Source organism: Gigantopelta aegis, chromosome 3 (assembly GCF_016097555.1).
Source record: "Gigantopelta aegis isolate Gae_Host chromosome 3, Gae_host_genome, whole genome shotgun sequence".
NCBI classification, from domain to species: Eukaryota; Metazoa; Mollusca; class Gastropoda; order Neomphalida; family Peltospiridae; genus Gigantopelta; species Gigantopelta aegis.
In genome coordinates, this window is record NC_054701.1 from 87,329,925 (window position 1) to 87,349,695 (window position 19,771).

Consider the following 19,771-nt stretch of genomic DNA (forward strand, 5'->3'; position numbering starts at 1 on the left):
TAAATTTGACCAATTACACGAAGAACGATCGGATCAATCACAGTACGAGTAATATTAAGTATTCAAACTCTGTCACTATGATTTGGCAACAGGAAGATTTGTTCTAGAATACTCATTTTCATCACTAAATTATACATTTGTAGGAAAGGATCACCATAAAGGTATTCTTACCTGGAAAGGGTAAATTGTCATCCACAAAGGATTGCATATTTACTGTCCTTTAAAATCCTATAACATTAATTTACCATGGCAAATGTTATTGCTGGTGGGATATAGCTTAGTAATTGAACACCAAACTGGCATACAGTTGGTCAAATTATTGATTATTGGCTCCTTGAGATTATGCATTAAATTGTTGGGAATTACATGAAAGTTAAGTTTTAACGACACCACAGAGCACATTGATTTATTTATCATCAGCTATTGGATGTCAAATATTTGGTAATTTTGACATTTAGTCTTTTAAAAAAAAAAACCTGGTGAAAAATTAACCATTAAAAAATGGCAAGGGATCTTTTATATGCGCCATCCCACAGATGGGATACTACTCGGGGTGTACTGGCTGAAATGAGAAAGCCCAACGGGCCCACCGACGGGCATCAATCCTAGACCGACCGTGCATCAGGCGATAGCTTTACCACTGGGTAGTATTGTGCCCAGCAATTCACCATTATTTCCCATAACATCTTAGGCCATGTAGTTGAAAGAAAAAAGTTATATGTAATTTGTTTCACTGTTTTGTCATATAAACTGCATTAAATTTGTTCTGTGTATCCAATCTTTTGCATCTTGTATATGCCACAATGCTGGCATTTTGACAATCTAATTAAAATTAGCTCCACTATTACATGTGGATCTAAAGACAGCCAGTTGGAGTTCATGTCCACCAATCAAAACCTTACTTGCACAATCCTGCCAGTGATTTAAAACTAACAACACTGCGTAGTCCCCAATGTCCAGGTAACATTTCGTCTATAAATAATAATTTAAATATTGACCAATCACACTTCGCCTTTTATAACGTTATTTGGGAGCATACAAATTCTAAAAATATCGGGCGAGTCTATTTTAGTGGCCGCAGTACAGCGAACCATACCAATACGTACGGGGTGGGTTATCAGTCTTCAATTTTACATTAAAAATTATTTGTTTATTTATAAAATTAAAAAAAAACTAAATTAGTCTTCAGTTTTACATTACAAATTATTTATTTTATAAAATAAAACATGTTTTAAGGCATTCGTAATTCACACGAAACATGTATACCTATCAGGATAATTCGGAATGTTTTCAAATTATTTTTAAATCACTGGCAGGATTCTGCAAGTAAGGTTTTGATTGGTGGACATGAGCTCCAACTGGCTGTCTTTAGATCCACATGTAATAGTGGAGCTAATTTTAATTAGATTGGCATTTTGAAAAACAGAATATACTGGTAGGTTGAAAAGAACGAAAGCTGTAAAAAAAAAACCCACCGATGTAATGAGATTTATGATACTATGCTGCACTTGTTGCACGGAAAGTAATAAGTCTTGATGTAAGGAATTCTAACCAGGAAAACTCATCAGTTTAACAAAATGTCACACATGCTTTTAACTTGATTGTTTTTATGCGTAAAATATATCGGGCGATTCTTAAAAAAACCCGACCAACTTTTTTAAGCTGAATAACAGAAAACGTAGAAGATTGAAAATTTGCCCAAGACCATGATAGAATATTCACTAATATTTCTTACTGTTACAATGGTACGTGATATAAAGTTTTATGCCTTACGTTACTCAACATCTCGACTTGAAATCGTGTAACTTCGATATAACATCTTGCTGGGAAGAAAAAAAAATGGTAAAAAAATAAAAGGGAAGAAAACGATAATTGCCTACGATAGGAGGCAGATTTTAAAAGTGTGCTTTGTTTTACGACACCACTAGAGGACATTGATTATCTAATCATCGGCTATTGGATGTCAAACATTTGGTCATTTTGAGTCTCGGAGAGGAAGCCGCTACATTGTTCCATTAGTAGCAAGGGATCTTTTAGATGCACTTCCCAGTCATGATAGCACATACCACGGCCTTTGATATACCAATCGTGGTGCACTGTCCGGAACGAGAACTAGCCAAATGGGCCACCGACGGGGATCGATAGGCTAGAAAAAGGTGGCAATTACTGGAAGCTAAATCCAGTATGGCCGCCAACGCGTCAGTTTGTTAAAATCTGAATATTTGTTTCCATCCGAATACTGTTCACAAAGGTTTTTTTGTGCGCATATACGTGTTGGAAGTATTGATCTACATAATGCACAGATATTATCAGTTCTGTAATAGCATTATATACTACTCAAAAGAATTTAAGGGTCAGACGATATTTTCGACATTATTTTCTGAATGTCAATTATATTAGCTAGACCATAATGTCACGCATGGTATTGTTCTATTTTGACGAAAGTGGGTCTAAGCAACCCATAAATGAATTAAAATCCACTGTCATTGACACTGTCGACTAGTTCTAATGGCGAAAACATGCTTACATTTGCACGTAAATTAGGGCGAAAGCGAAAGGTCTGCTAAGTGCCCATAACTTGCTTTTTCACAAAGCGCTTCATTTGCAGGCTTTGCACGTGTATTCCATGTTTCCAATGCTGAATTTCCGTATAATTGGAGCTTGCGCTCGTGTACGGTGCACACTCCAAATTCGACAATGGTACGACGTCATCTGACTATCGAAGATCGAGGAAGGGCTATTGCTTGGCTTCAGGATGGCAATACGCAAAGAAATGTTGCTCTGAGACTTGGTGTCAGTCAGAGTGTCGTTGGCCGACTGTGGCAACGGTACCAAGCAACGAATTCTGTTCGAAATCGTCCACGTTCGGGAAGACCCCGAAGCACTACAAATCTGCGGACTGCGACTGGAACTCGAGTGTCTGGTCAAACCATACGCAATCGTCTGAGAGCCAATAATCTACGCTGCCGTCGCCAGGCTGTTCGACCACCACTCCTACCACGTCACAGAACGGCCAGACGTCACTGGTGCACGCTTCATCTGCGGTGGCAACGTGTTCAGTGGGGTCGAGTGATGTTCACTGATGAGTCCAGGTTTAGTCTCCAGTTCAACGACGGTCGGGTTCGTGTCTACAGACGTCCTGGGGAGCGCTTCGCTGACGTTAACGTTAGACAACGTCACCGGTTCGGTGGTGGCAGCGTCATGGTGTGGGGCGGCATCTCTATCCACCACAGGACCCCCCTCTATGTGGTGGATGGCAATCTGAATGGAATACGCTATCTGAATGAGATTATCCGGCCGTTGGTTCTCCCAGGCCTTCAGCAGATTGGCGGCGGGGTAGTTCTGCAGGATGACAATGCCAGACCCCACCGCGCCAGGGTGGTAACGGACTTTCTCAGACAACAAGGTATCGCCAGGATGGATTGGCCAGCATATTCGCCTGACTTGGCCCCAATAGAGTCGCCTGGGACGAATTAGGCAGGAGAGTTCGGGATAACCATGCCCCTCCGGCCAACCTTCATGATCTGGGTCAACTTCTTATGGCAGAGTGGCAGGCCATTCCCCAAGAGTCCTTCAGACGTCTGATCAACAGCATGAGGCACCGATGTGTCGAGTGTATTCGCGCCAGGGGTGGATTCACACACTATTAAACGAATGTTCTAATGTGTAAAATCCATGTTTGACAACCTTCAACTTTGACAGCATGTCATGTGACTTTCTTGTATACAGTGACGTTTATTTGTGTTTTTTTTGTAAATATGGAACAATAAATTAAATTTTTGGTGTAGTTTACATCATCAATCTAATACACTCTGAAACTTATTTGGTTATAAATTTTTGACCCTTAAATTCTTTTGAGTAGTATACTATATATTTTAATAGTAGCCTTGATCTGCATTGTTTAGACTTTTAATTTATCTTTAACGATAAACTAATATTTAAAATAAAACGCCGAAAAGATCTTGAAATATAATAAATTATCTGTTTATCACTGTTGGCTGTAAATGGCGTTATGTAGGCTAACAGATAAACCATGATGCAACATAATGTACTATATAATAATATTACAATAATAAAAAAAAGTTTGAAAAATGGTTCAGAATTACTCAACCATTTTTCAAACTTTTTTACCAAAATATGCCTCGTATCCTCATCTTCAGTATATACGAGGTACATCTTCAAGTGTTCGAAGAAAGATGTTGGCGCCAAAATTAATTAGGTTTAATTTGTTTATTTGTTCATCAGAAGAATGTTATCTGTCATAAATTTCGCCATTTTGTAATGTGAATGCTTTGGAAGATGGTCTTATATGACTCTTAATGTTAATAGTGGAAGAGTGTCGTTAAAAATGCATTAGGCCAGTAACCTGAATACTGAAGGCGAAGAAGTCATAATTTTTATAGGGCAGATAAATCGTCTGCCGACTGCTGTGTTCCATGTGCAGCAAAACGGGGGTAATCTCAAACTGGTAGAACCATCAAGAGTACCTGTTCGTGTAGACACATTAAATCGGCCGCAGTAGAAACAGTTTACATGGTTCCATTTTGTGCAACTAGGTCAGATTTACCTATTTCACGGATATCTCGTATCAACGAAAACGGACCCCAAGCAGTGAAAGGAGTTATGACCTTTTTATTTTCACCAATTGTTTTGATCCGCTAACCAGATACTCATAAAATGTACTTCTTTGATTTAGTCTTCCTCGGGAGTAAAGGTAAATAAAACGGGAGAACGTATACGTACGTTTGCTACTGTGTCGATATTCTCGACTGTTTGGCATTTTTACGTGGACGAGCAAATTGATCTGATTGAAGGAAGAAATGTCTTTGAGCTGCGTTATTCCCATTCCATCCAGTCTGCCCAGAGGGTGGTGTTTTCGGCTTGGCAGTTTTACAGTTTGTGTAGTCTATCGACCTCGCTGTCTATACATCATGTAGTGACTATCGTGTAACTTTTTAATTTATTTTCGTTTTTATATTCAATTACGAATCATACACGCTTTCCTTAGCACACCTTAGCTGTCTGCGGCACACCTAAGCTATGTGTTTGGTGTTTCCAGGGCAGATGCCACCAATGATTAGTCTTTGGCGAAACAGAAGTCGACATGGTGATGTAATACCTCTCCAAGTCATTGGGGTCCTGATCCAATTAACCAATGTTTCTCTAACTCTTAACACTGCTAGACAGTGAGTCAGATGGATTTTTTTTATAACTATAGACATAGATGTTGACCTCAGTACGTATTAATCATCTAGCAACATTTATTAATTTATTGATCATCAGTTTTAACACTACTTCCTTCACCTCTTACGGCTTAAAAACTATAGAAATGATCAAAAGTTGATGACTATCCTACATTTTCCCATTGAGAAATTCTATTATTGACAAAGGCCTTGGTCACTGATACGGAGATTGGCATTAACAAAGACCTATGTGGGTAAACTATAGACCATCAAAGGCCTTGGTGGCTAATTTATAGAAGTGATGACCATCATCAAAGACCTTGGTGGTTAAACTAAAGAGAAGACATTTAACAAAGGTCTTGACAGCTAAACCCTATAGCAAAGGCTTTGATGGCTAAACAACTATAGATTGCCATTAGAAAAGGCCGTGATAGCTAAACTATAGATAATAGCTACTATTACTAGCAAAGGCCTTGATGGTTTGACTATAGCGATTACCAAAGACATTCCATTACCCGCTACACAGATTTTCAATGACATCACAGAGTTTAATGACTTGTGTAGAAATAACTATTAAAAATGGATTGATGACTGCTATAAAGTTTTCCTTGGAAAAAGGCCTTATTAACAATGCTATAGAGATTGACATTGGCAAAGGCCTTGGTGGTTGATGTAGAGATTAATTAGATAACGTATATAATAAAACTTGCAAGGCACTTGAGGTGAGTAAAAACTATTTTACCTATACAGTTAACGTGTATATGTATGCCTTTTTCTTGGTGATGAATTAAAATAAAAAATAACAATTAATGATTTTGTTGAAAGAGGCCGACAATCATGATTTTCCCGGCAACCCGCGAGCGCGTTTGATGCGCACTACAAGGGGTTCGCTTGATTTAAGAAGCACACAATTATTACCAGAATTCCCATGTCACAAAGCCGCTCGTAATTCGTCGAACGACTTGAATATTTTTTAACATTTCAATTACAGTCTAAGTTACAAGCTCAATTAGACTTGTGTTTCACAAGTGTAGAAGATTATGGTGCGCCGGGTACAAACGAGAAGCGTTGGGTGCGAAGAACGCAGAGAATAGCCGTGGTTAGCGCATTCACTTGTCACAGTACGTAATCAAACGCAGCGGTTTGCTTTATCGTCTGTCTAGTTTTCAAATAACCATTACAATTACAAAGCAGGGCAACATAATAGGATCTGGGGACACGCCCCTCTATTGTCAACCCTGCGTCTTTGTGTTGGGACACAGACCTGACAAACCGCTAAGAGATGCAGCCTTTTCATCTTTTAAAATAAACTTCAAAACAATGCAAGTGAAAAGGTTTTGCTCCTTCATTAGTTCGAGTCCTTGAAGGTTGGAATTTGTTTCTGAATGTTTGATTATCAACAATTACGTCCTGCTGTCCAGTACGATACTTGTTCGAATCTGAAGTTTGTTTTGTTTAACAACACCACTAGAGCACATTGATTAATTAATCGTCGGCTATTGGATGTCAAACAGTTGGTATTTCTGAATCGTAGTCATCAGAGGAAACCCGCTACATTTTTCGTATGCAGCAAAATATATTTTATATGCACATTCTCATAGAATGGAAAGCACATACCACGGCCTTTGACCAGTTGTGGTGCACTGGTTGGAACAAGAAAAAACCCAATCAGTTGAATGGATCCATCGAGGTGGTTCGATCCTGCGACGTAATCACCTCAAGCGAGCATTCAACCGTCTGAGCTAAATCCCGTCCCTGTTGGAATCTATACAGGTGGAGAGTAAGTCGGAAGCAGAGGGAGGTGGGATGTCATCTCTGAAAGTAATGCTTTAGCACATTCACCTAAACATCCCGTCCCTGTTGGAATCTATATAGGTGGAGAGTAAGTCGGAAGCAGAGGGAGGTGGGATGTCATCTCTGAAAGTAATGCTTTAGCACATTCACCTAAACATCCCGTCCCTGTTGGAATCTATACAGGTGGAGAGTAAGTCGGAAGCAGTGGGAGGTGGGATGTCATCTCTGAAAGTAATGCTTTAGCACATTCACCTAAACATCCCGTCCCTGTTGGAATCTATACAGCTGGAGAGTAAGTCGGAAGCAGTGGGAGGTGGGATGTCCCATCTCTGAAAGTAATGCTTTAGCACATTCACCTAAACATCCCGTCCCTGTTGGAATCTATACAGCTGGAGAGTAAGTCGGAAGCAGTGGGAGGTGGGATGTCCCATCTCTGAAAGTAATGCTTTAGCACATTCACCTAAACATCCCGTCCCTGTTGGAATCTATACAGCTGGAGAGTAAGTCGGAAGCAGTGGGAGGTGGGATGTCATCTCTGAAAGTAATGCTTTAGCACATTCACCTAAACACCCCGTCCCTGTTGGAATCTATACAGGTGGAGAGTAAGTCGGAAGCAGAGGGAGGTGGGATGTCATCTCTGAAAGTAATGCTTTAGCACATTCACCTAAACATCCCGTCCCTGTTGGAATCTATACAGGTGGAGAGTAAGTCGGAAGCAGAGGGAGGTGGGATGTCATCTCTGAAAGTAATGCTTTAGCACATTCACCTAAACATCCCGTCCCTGTTGGAATCTATACAGGTGGAGAGTAAGTCGGAAGCAGTGGGAGGTGGGATGTCATCTCTGAAAGTAATGCTTTAGCACATTCACCTAAACACCCCGTCCCTGTTGGAATCTATACAGGTGGAGAGTAAGTCGGAAGCAGACGGAGGTGGGATGTCATCTCTGAAAGTAATGCTTTAGCACATTCACCTAAACATCCTATGCTTGTTGGAATCTATACAGTTGGAGAGTAAGTGGGAAGCAGAGGGAGGTGGGATGTCATCTCTGAAAGTAATGCTTTAGCACATTCACTTAAACATCTAACATATAGCTGCTTCTCCTCTCCAACGTAGTCGACCTCACCTTCCGACGTCTAGAATGATCAGTGCTTATGGTCGTGGTCAGTTCAATAGGTCTGAATTAAATGGGATGTATTTCTAATAAAAAAAACCCCCAAAAGAATAGTAAAATAAAAAAACCCCAAAACATTCTGCCAAACTTGACAACAAAAAACCAAAACAAATCCAACCAACAGAATTCCCAGTATCAACAAACGTTTGGCACGCTTTAAACGGTCACATCAAGACAGTCTTGGACGTCTATACTGTAGACACGGATATAGGCCTACTGGATATACAGAAATGAATATTCAAAGTTAAAATAAAAGGACCGTACATTGTTTCTAGAACATTATATAGACGTTTATTATTTGGTGAAGCTTTTGACTTACTAAAACATCGTAGGGGAGGGACGTAGCCCAGTGGTTTAGCTCTCGCTTGACGCGCGGTCGATTAGGGATCGATCCCCGTCCGTGGGTCCATTGGGCTATTTCTCGTTCCAGTCAGTGCACCGTGGTATGTGTTATACTGTCTGTGGGATGGTGCATATGAAAGATCCCTTGCTACTAATGGAAAAATGTAGCGGGTTTCCGCTCTTAAGACTATGTGTCAAAATGACCAAATGTTTGACATCCAGTAGCCGATGATTAATAAATCAATGTGCTCTACTGGTGTCGTTAAACAAAACAAACTTTAACTTTACTCAAATAAAAAAAATTGAATTTATGATTATTTTTGTATATACTACCCGCTTAATACTAGACATAGTTTTCTACTAACGCCATACATAAATACATAATAAATATAAATATACAAACAGATAAAAAACAAAAAAGGAAAAAAGAAAGAAAGAAAGAAAGAAGTGTTTTATTTAACGACGCACTCATCACATTTTATTTACGGTTATATGGCGTCAGACATATGGTTAAGGACCACACAGATGTTTTTTTAGAGGAAACCCGCTGTCGCCACATAGGCTACTCTTTTACGACAGGCAGCAAGGGATCTTTTATTTGCGCTTCCCACAGGCAGGATAGCACAAACCATGGCCTTTGTTGAACCAGTTATGGATCACTGGTCGGTGCAAGTGGTTTACACCTACCCAATGAGCCTTGCGGAGCACTCACTCAGGGTTTGGAGTCGGTATCTGGATTAAAAATTCCATGCCTCGACTGGGATCCGAACCCAGTACCTACCAGCCTGTAGACCGATGGCCTGCCACGACGCCACCGAGGCCGGTAGGAAAAAAGAAACACAAAAAAGCAGGTACGGCAACTGCATAAAAAAATGGTTTGAAAGAAAAACGTGGAAATAAAACAAATTCTTCCTTTGAATTTTCAGACCAAGAACATTAAAGTAAATTTGGGAAATAAAACTTAAGAAATTTTAGTTTTTTCTATTTAATGTGCTGGTTTGAACGGCGGATGTCAAAGCGTTATCTCCTTGATATACTCTCAGTTTCGGTAACGGTTCTGCGTGTTCTCCGATTATAATCATTAAAACATTCAACAATGGCTATTTCTGTAGACACTTGAGGCAGACCGCAAGTGTTAGTATCTGTTACTCTCTTTGCGTATTAAAAAAAAAGGTGCCTGCACATTTGACCCCGGTCATGACAGGTAGCCCATCCGACTTTTATTATACGCTGTTTGAGATACGCATCATTTTTCAAATATGTAATTTAGCGATAAATTGATTTTAGATGGAGTGCGCGATAATGCACGTACTTGGTGGCGCTAGCCATCAACCAACTGAAGATAAGTTTAGTTTAATTTAATAACCTCTGCTTGCATTATTCGATACAGAAGATGGAAACTGAGAGATGCCTCAGTATCTCTGTGAGGTGCAGTTGGTCGAAGGGTCGATTCTCCTCGTGGTGCATGAGTCAAAAGACGTTGCAATGCTTTCCAATTTACAGGTGGGGAAATGTATATAAAAGAATCATTTTATTATGGTGAGGCAGGATATGCTCACTTTTCGCGAACACCTAATACCATCACCGTCTCGACAAGGATTCATGAAAGTTAATGTTTGTTTTTGTTTACACTAGAGCACATTGATTTATCAATCATCTGCTATTGGATGTCAAACATTTGGTTAATTTTGACATATAGTCTTAGAGAAGAAACACGCTACAGTTTTCCATCAGCAGCAAGGGATCTTTTATATGCACCATCCCACAGACAGGATATCACATACCATGTTTTTTTATATACCAGTCCTGGTACACTTGCTGGAACAAGAAATAGCCCAATGGGCCATCGACGAGAATCGACCCCAGACCGATCGAAAAACATCGAGCGCTTTACCACTAGGCTGTGTCTTAACCCAAGATTCATGAATGTATGTCATATCTTGTGCAGGTGTAAATTTGTCAAAACAGTCATGGGACTGACAGTCCTTTTAAGGCAAAACACTATACAGTGTTTTCTTTGGAGCAGCCGTGACATTGTCCAAACATCTTTTCGACTTCCTTGTGCAGAGATACGATTTTGAACACTAGTTTTGATTTAAAAAGTAAACCCGCATTTTGTTTGACAGTAATAAACGTGTTACCCCGGCTTCTTTTTATGTCCATCACAAACATGACGTCATCCTAACAAGTCGTTGCGGTGTGATATATTTCTTGTAATACACACAAAAAAAAAAAAAGGTTTTATTGGACGACGCACTCAACACATTTTATTTACGGTTATATGGCGTCAGACATATGGTTAAGGACCACACAGATTTTGAGAGGAAACCCGATGTCGCCACTACATGGGCTACTCTTTCCGATTAGCAGCAAGGGATCTTTTATTTGCTCTTCCCACAGGCAGGATAGCACAAACCATGGCCTTTGTTGAACCAGTTATGGATCACTGGTCGGTGCAAGTGGTTTACACCTACCCAATGAGCCTTGCTAAGCACTCACTCAGGGTTTGGAGTCAGTATTTGGATTAAAAATCCCATGCCTCGACTGGGATCCGAACCCAGTACCTACCAGCCTGTAGACCGATGGCCTAACCACGACGCCACTGAGGCCGGTATGTAATACACAAGTTTGAGGTGATGTAAGAAAAGGGGCGTTGTTTGTTTACATTGTCACGATTTATATACTCTGATTTCATCAAACACACCATTATCCTGTTCAATTATTTAGACCCAAAGTTTTTTGCAAATGTTACATTTATGTCCTATTCGATATTTGTTTTCTTTGCATTTACATGAAAACAAACCCAAACCCCGACAGGTTTTATATACAAATCATCATATAAAATGCACGAAGTTGACTTAATTCCACTTTTTAAAAATCTCTGTGTCTTTTGAATGCACGTGGGGGGTGCGCGCGTAATCGAGTTCCTGGGGTGGGGTGGGGTGGGGGGGATGTCCGGGGGTCCCCTTCCTACCGATTTTTCTTTAAATCTAGAATGCAGGAGATGCATTTTCCTGCATTCTGGGAAGTAAATTTGAAATGTTTCTTTGCCTCAAAATATGTCAAATGACTTTCTTCTTCTTTTTTTTACACATCCACGGACGGACCTCGGCAGACACCCCTCGCACCCCCCCCCCCCCCCCCCCCCACGTACGGGCCTGACATACGAACGAAAAAAGAAAACAAGATTGGTGGACGGACAAATAATTGAATTAATAAAGATTAATTAATGTATAGTTTTTTTATGGCTGGATTGTTGGCTAGGTTGTGATGCGGGTGGTTGGGTTAGTGGATAGATGGATGGTTAGTTGGATAGATGGAAGAATGGATTTTTTAGGGATGGATGGCTTGATGGATGGATGTATAAATGAATGGAAGGATTGACTGACTGATTCATTGATTCATTCACTCATGAAATGATTCATGGATGGATGGATGGATGGATGGATGGATGGATAGATGGATGGATAGGTAGATGGGTTGATGGATAGGTGAATGGATGAGTAGTTGGATGGGTAGATGGATGGTAGGATGGATGGGTTTTAGATGGGTGGATGAGTGAGTGGATGGTTGGGTAGATGGATAGTTTGATGGATGGATGAGTGGGTGGATGTGTGGGTTTTGGATGGATGATTGGATGGATGGATGGATGGATGCTTGGATGGATGGATGGATGGATGGATTGGTAATGGTTACCATGTCCGTATCCAATTACGGTCGAGACATTATCCGTCCAGGCATGATGTCTGAATTGCGCCTGAGATCGTGCCCAGGGCAGGACACGCGCACAGGGTCAAGTCCGGTAGCCATTACATGACCATCATGAATTTTCATCATCATTATTACATCCACTGATCACCGGATATAGTCTGTGACGTCACTCCGTCGTATGCTCACCTGACTCGACTCGTCTGGTGTTTTACGAGTAACACCATTCGTGCCAGTGGCGAAAACCTATGTGGCGCCACTAGCGCGGGTCGAAGACGATGGCTGTGCTGATCCCGCCGTCATGGTACAAATGATGCTATCGTCGTGGGTGATGAGGTGTCCGAAGACAATGCTGTAACAACGCCCAAGAATATAAGTAGGCCAAAGACGTTAGGTCGAGACACGGTCCTGGCTATTATAACAATGGTGTAATGGCGATGATGTGCAAAAACTCGCGATCTAACGTACTGACTGACTGATTGACTCACTGGTTCACTGACTGACTGGCTGGCTGATTGACTGGCTGGCTGATTGACTGGCTGGCTCATTGACTGATTGACTGACTGACTGACTGATTAACTGGCTGGCTGACTGACTGATTGACTGGCTGGATGATTAGCTGACTGACTGATTGACTGGCTGGCTGGCTGGCTGACTGGCTGGCTGGTTGGCTGGCAGGCTGGCTGATTGACTGACTGGCTGGCTGGCTGGCTGGCTGGCTGACTGACTGGTTGTGGCTGGATGGAAAATTAGATAGCTGGCTGGCTGGGTAGCTTGATGGCAGGCTAGTTGAGTAGCTGGCTGACTGGGAAACTGAATGGATGGATGGATGGATGGATGGATGGATGGATGGCTGACTCACTAAATGACTGGTTGGCTGGCTGCTGCTGATGATTAAATGATGATGATGATGATGATGATGGCTACGACGACGACGACGATGATACTGATGATATCGTAATCTTTAAATACATGTATCAAATTAAGATTGAAGTACGCTGTTATCGGGACAGCTGCTTGGCATGTCTGGCAAGGACAAATGTATATCGCAATCCCACGTACAAAACTAACAATGGGTTTTGCACAACATAATACAGAGTATATTGAATACTGCATACCTTTCGCCAGTGTGAACATCTGATACAGTTGCAGTACAGCCCATTTGTAGAGATTAACAATATGATGGTCAAAATGACTGCGAGAGGATCCCGTGTCGCCACATGGGTTACAGGCCAGCAGCAAGGGACCACAGACAGGATAGCACACACACCACGGCACGTTGTGTATTTGTTATGGACCATTGCTAGGTGTAAGTGACTTTCCTAGCAGCGCACTACTCTGGCATGGAGTCGACACCACGAAGGAAAGAAGGAAAGAATAAAAGAAATATCCCCACCACCACGACCACCACCACGACCACCACCACTTTAACTCACTTCGACCAGAAGGTGTGGATTAAAACTGCGTGTTTGGTTAACACGTAATTTTCGGACCTAAGTTTTAACTGGGAACAAGCAACGTATTTAACATAAAAAAAAATACATTTGTTAAATAACATATCCGTTATAATGTATTAAGGATTATTTTCCTTTTCTAATCAGATTTGTTTAGAATCGGATGTCTATCCAACAGCGTGGAATTCAAACTATTTTAGTTACAAAACAAAATCATAGAAAACCATTTGAACTTTTATTAAATGGAATGAATTTCACTCACAAAACCATTTGAACTTTTATTAAATGGAATCAAGTTCACTCACAAACCATTTGAACTTTTATTAAATAGAATCAAGTTCACTCGCAAACCATTTGAACTTTTATCAAATGGAATCAAGTTCACTCACAAACCAATTAAACTTCTATTAAAAGGAATCAAGTTCACTCGCGTTTAACTGAATGATATCAAGCCCATGCAGTCTTGTAACGGGGAGGAAACATTGGGTCATCAGCACAGTATTACGTTCATTTCTTCTCAACGAATGATAAGAATGCGTCTTTTTTCATTGATTCAACAAGTTCAAAGGTGCGATGGTTTTTATTCAATAGCAGTCAGTTTACTCATCGTTTCAGAAATAGAGAAAAACACTTTGTTGGTGGATTCCTGCACTCGCGCGAAGATTACGAAAAAGTTCATCTCGTCTGTAAGACGGCTGTGAAATTAGCATCGTGTTGGCAGCCATTCTTGTTGAATTCCACGAATAATAAACACTCAGTCATCTGCACCAGCAGCTATACGAGCCTTTTTTTTCAACCTGGGAATGGCTTACACTTGTTATGAAAGAAACTGAGCTAATGTCATTTTCGAGATAAGCACAACTGGCTGAAGACATAGCGTGGAGCGATTGTCTTGTTAGTTGAATCGGCGCTGAAAAGGGGAAGATTAAACGATTGTGTTATGACATGCTGGTGTCTAGAGTTCTCCTATCACCCAGCTCTGAGTGGTTTTATCACACAGCAGTTTGTTACACTTAACAGCGATGATGATGTCGACGATTATAATAGTGATGATGTCATTTATTTTGTGTTCTCTTTTATTTGATTTAGGTTCAGCACAAGAAAGTGGTTGCATTGTAGGATCGAACCGCCAAGTGAATCCATTTTCTGATTGTTTCCTCCAGCATCAACTAGGACCCCACGACTGGTATATCAAAGGTTGTGCCATGTGTGGTTCTGTCTGTGGGAAAATGCGTATACAAGATCCTGGCTGCTAATGGAAACATGTAGTATGTTTTCTCTGAAGACTATAAGTCAAAATTACAGAATGTTTGACATCCAATAACCGATGATTAATAAATCACTGTGCTCTAGTGGTGTTGTTAAACAAAACAAACTTTAACTTTAACTTTGTTCAGCACTCTGACATTGGCAATGCAGATCACATAACAGGGCAAATGTTATAGCATGCCATGCCATTTTAACCCTCACCCACCCGTTTTCTTCAGCCGATAAAGACTTTATTAAACAGTTCAATGGTTTTGATTCTTTAAGTCAGAATTTTAGGAAAATATTTTTTTGCTATCTGGCTATATTATTTCCATGGTTATTTTAAAATATCACCATTTATACATTTTCACTTACCTCAGTATGGCCGATCGTACAACTACTATTTCATGTTCCCTTTTCCTTCTATTTATACTCTACAAGGGCCAGTAGATATTTTTGACAAAATGGAATCTACTCCAAAACGACCAGGGAGATCGTATTTTTTTCTGTTATCAAGCAAAACCGGAATTCAACAGTGGATTAGAGACAATTCACCTACATGAGTATATTTTCCTTCGTCTTTTACTAATTCTTTCATCTTTCGTGTTGCTTCAATATTTTGTTCTTGTTTTATTTCTTATTCTACTATTTCTTTTATGTATTCTTCTATTTCAGCTATTTTTATTGTTTCATCTTCTATTTCTGTTTCTACCGCATATATGTCTTTTGTTTGTCTTTCATTTACGTTTTTCTATAGCTCATCATCATCATCATCATCATCAACAACAACAACAACAGCATCACCATCATCATCATCATCATCAACAACAACAACAGCATCATCATCATCATCATCACCTTTCTCTTCTTCTTTTTCTTCTTCAGCAGCTTCTACTTATTTTTGTTTTTCTTCTTCGTTTTCTTATTTTCATCTTCATCTTGTTCCCGGGGCGAGACGTAGCACAGTGGTAATGCGCTCGCTTGATGCGCGGTCGGTTTAGGATTGATACCTATCAGTGAGCCATTTCTCGCTCCAGCCAGTGTACCACGACCGGTACATCAAAGGCCGTGGTATGTGCTATCCTGTCTATGGGATGGTGTATATAAAAGATCCCTGGCTGCTAATCGAAAAGAGTAGCCCATGAAGTGGCGACAGCGGGTTTCCTCTCTCAATATCTGTGTGATCCTTAACCATATGTCTGACGCCATATAATCGTAAATAAAATGTGTTGAGTGCGTCGTTAAATAAACCATTTCCTTCCTTCCTTCCTTCATCTTGGTCCTCTTTTCTTTTTTCTTCATTTTCTACTCTTTTTTTTTTTTTACTTCATCATTTTGTATTCAGTAAACTGTACCTGATATCAGACAGTTTGAGTTCCAGACCCGCTGGATGTTCAAGTTGAAGCAAGTAGGATTTGGATAGTAGTACTATAGCACAACACGCCAGCTCCATCAATGGTTTTCAGAGAAACTCGTATATTCTGCGGTGGCGACAAACTACCAGTCTAAAACACACATCTAACACGTCGAGGTGATAAAGCCGAGATTTCCGTGTATCTGCCGATAAGCTTTATCACGCGATAATCAAATTAGACGAGATAGGCGAGAAACTGTTCACACCTTGTTGTCTGGGCTATACGTGATGAGATGCGCGTTTTACCCCAAACTTCACCATTCACCGACCGCAACGTGCAGCAGGGTAAATTCAGTCAACCGCTTGTCGCCAACGTCCGCTAGACTGTTTTATGCGCTTTACGTTATACCAAATGGCCACATCGGGAACCAGTCAAATAGTTCGCGAACGTTAGCGAAATATTCGCTGGCTGAACTTGGCTTGGGCTATACTACTGCTACTACTACTGCTACTACTGCTACTACTGCTGCTACCACTATTATTACTACTACTATTACTACTACTACTACTATTATTATTACTACTACTACTACTGCTACTATTACTACTGCTGCTGCTGCTACAACAACAACAACTACTACTGCTGCTGCTGCTGCTACTACTACTAATCCTACTACTTCAATTACTGTTACTACCACCACTACTACTACTACTGCTGCTGCTGCTACTACTACTAATACTACTGCTACTACAACAACAACAACTACTACTACTACACAACAACAACAACAACAACAACAACAACAACAACAACAACAACAACAACAACAACAACTACTACTACTACTACTACTACTACTACTACTAATCCTACTACTTACGTTACTGTTACTTCCACTATTCCTGTGTGTATAGGATGACACGTTACTGGCGTAGTTTTAGAAGGAATTTCTTTAAACAATAATTAAAAATGCCCCCACATATAAATAAGGGCCAAAATAGAGAATTGAGCACCCACATAATAACAAACACAACCCATCTCAAGCAATATTTAGGCCTATTACACATGAAGATATGTTGGTACTACTTCTGCTATTTCGATGTATCTACTAGTACTTTTCATTATTACTGCTGTATTGTTCTGGTATTACTGTTATCATTATATTATTATCATCAATACGGAATGCATATTTAAGACATTTTCAAACCGCATAAGCACACGGGTCCTAATTCGCAATGTCTAAATCTCTTGTGGCAAACCAAATGACCATATTGGGGACCAGTCAAATAGTTCACGAACGTTAGCGCCACTCGCTGTCGCTAAACACGGTAATAGAATACCAGCGCTTGTCAAAAAATTGACTGGTTTCCATCTCATCTTATCCATTCATTTAACGTCTATCGACCGACCGCAAGCGCTCGGGGTCCTGAACATACATCTTATCTCATACGCCCCACCTCCCACCCCTTTCAAATCCGAGGTAAATGTCCCGCCGTTATTAGATTTTATATCTGAGCTCAACTTAAACTTTCAAACCCAGGATAACTCCAACGCAGTAATAACCTGAGAATATACTACCAGTCTAAAGTTATATGAACTGATTACAAACCATAAACATAACTTGATAATCGTGGGCAAACTCAGTTTTAATAAGTGACATAGGTCACAAATAAGTTGTTCGTACAGTTCCGCGGAAGTTGGAGATGGGGATATTGTGTGCGTGTGTGTGTGCGTGTGTGCGTGCGAAACTGGTTTAGCAGTTTACAATGTCAGTTTGCAATCCTTTATGTCACTACACAGGACATTTTTGTTTGTTTGTTTTTTAAAATTATTTTTCAAATTTTATTTCTGTATCACTTATTTAACTTTTTATTGCTGAAATTAAAAAAAATCACGAAGCAGCTACGAGCACATTATCGTTTGTTATCGTATCAGATCGTCCACGCATGCTCACTAATGGAGATAAGACCCGGGGTTAGTCGATTCTTTAGTGCTGTTCTCTGAACGTCAGACATAATTAGGAGTAGACGTGCAGTGGGATAAAGGTACACGGCTTTACGGTGGTATCGGAAATACGCCATGGGTGTGTAATCTTGAACGGAAACATGCTTTTTCTCCGGAGAGATGGGTCTGATAAGTATGACGTCTGAAAGTTTGATTCCACGAAGTCAGCATTGTTTGACGGAGTTTGATCACAAATGGGAACAATTTACTAGTATTCCCAAAGGATTGGTTTTAATGGTCGTGGTGGTGGTGGTGGGAGGGGTGGTTGAAGATAGATCCTTTTAATACGTAACAAGAGTTCACAACGTTTAAGAACTATGCCCATAACACCGCTCCACACTGTAAGATATCTTAGTAGTTCTAAGGTTCTTTACCTGTCGCATTTCATAAATAGGTTTTAGTTGACAAATACGTTTAAATTTTATTTTTGAGGATATGTAAGAAATATACTGCTACATTCGTCTACGTTAGATACCATTTATCTTACAATTCTTTGCTTAAAGGAACATTCCAGAGTTTGCTGCAATTTTTAAGATGTTAGCCACTAACAATTTTAACGATTGTAATTACATATCAAATATATTTTTCTGCATAAAATATTAGTAGCTGTATATTAAATGTGTTTCTGATCCTTCTACTATTTGTACTAGGTTAAATTTCATTTTATTTCCTAAAATAGATTTGGGCTTCTTACAAATATTAAGATGACCAGAAACACATTGAATATACAGACACTGATATTCTAAACAAGAAAATATATGTAATATGTAAGTTTAATCGTAGAAATATTTAATTTTATAAATTGGTTTCTAACTCGTGTATATTCTCTGTATATTCTCTGTATAAAAAAAGAAAGAAATGTTTTATTTAACGACACACTCAACACATTTTATTTACGGTTATATGGCGTCAGACATATGGTCAAGGACCACACAGATTTTGAGAGGAAACCCGCTGTCGCCACATAGGCTACTCTTTTACGACAGGCAGCAAGGGATCTTTTATATGCGCTTCCCACAGGCAGGATAGCACAAACCATGGCCTTTGTTGAACCAGTTATGGATCACTGGTCGGTGCAAGTGGTTTACACCTACCCATTGAGCCTTGCGGAGCACTCACTCAGTTTGGAGTCGGTATCTGGATTAAAAAACCCATGCCTCGACTGGGATCCGAACCCAGTACCTACCAGCCTGTAGACCGATGGCTAACCACGACGCCACCGAGGCCGGTCTCTCTGTATAATACCTTCTAGCTAACATAATATATACATTGGCCACAATTTTCAATCTTCTACGTTTTCTGTTATTCAGCTTAAAAAAGTGGGTCGGGTTTTTTTTAAGAATCGCCCGATATATTTTACGCATAAAAACAATCAAGTTAAAAGCATGTGTGACATTTTGTTAAACTGATGAGTTTTCCTGGTTAGAATTCCTTACATCAAGACTTATTACTTTCAGTGCAACAAGTGCAGCATAGTATCATAAATCTCATTACATCGTTGTTTTTTTTTAC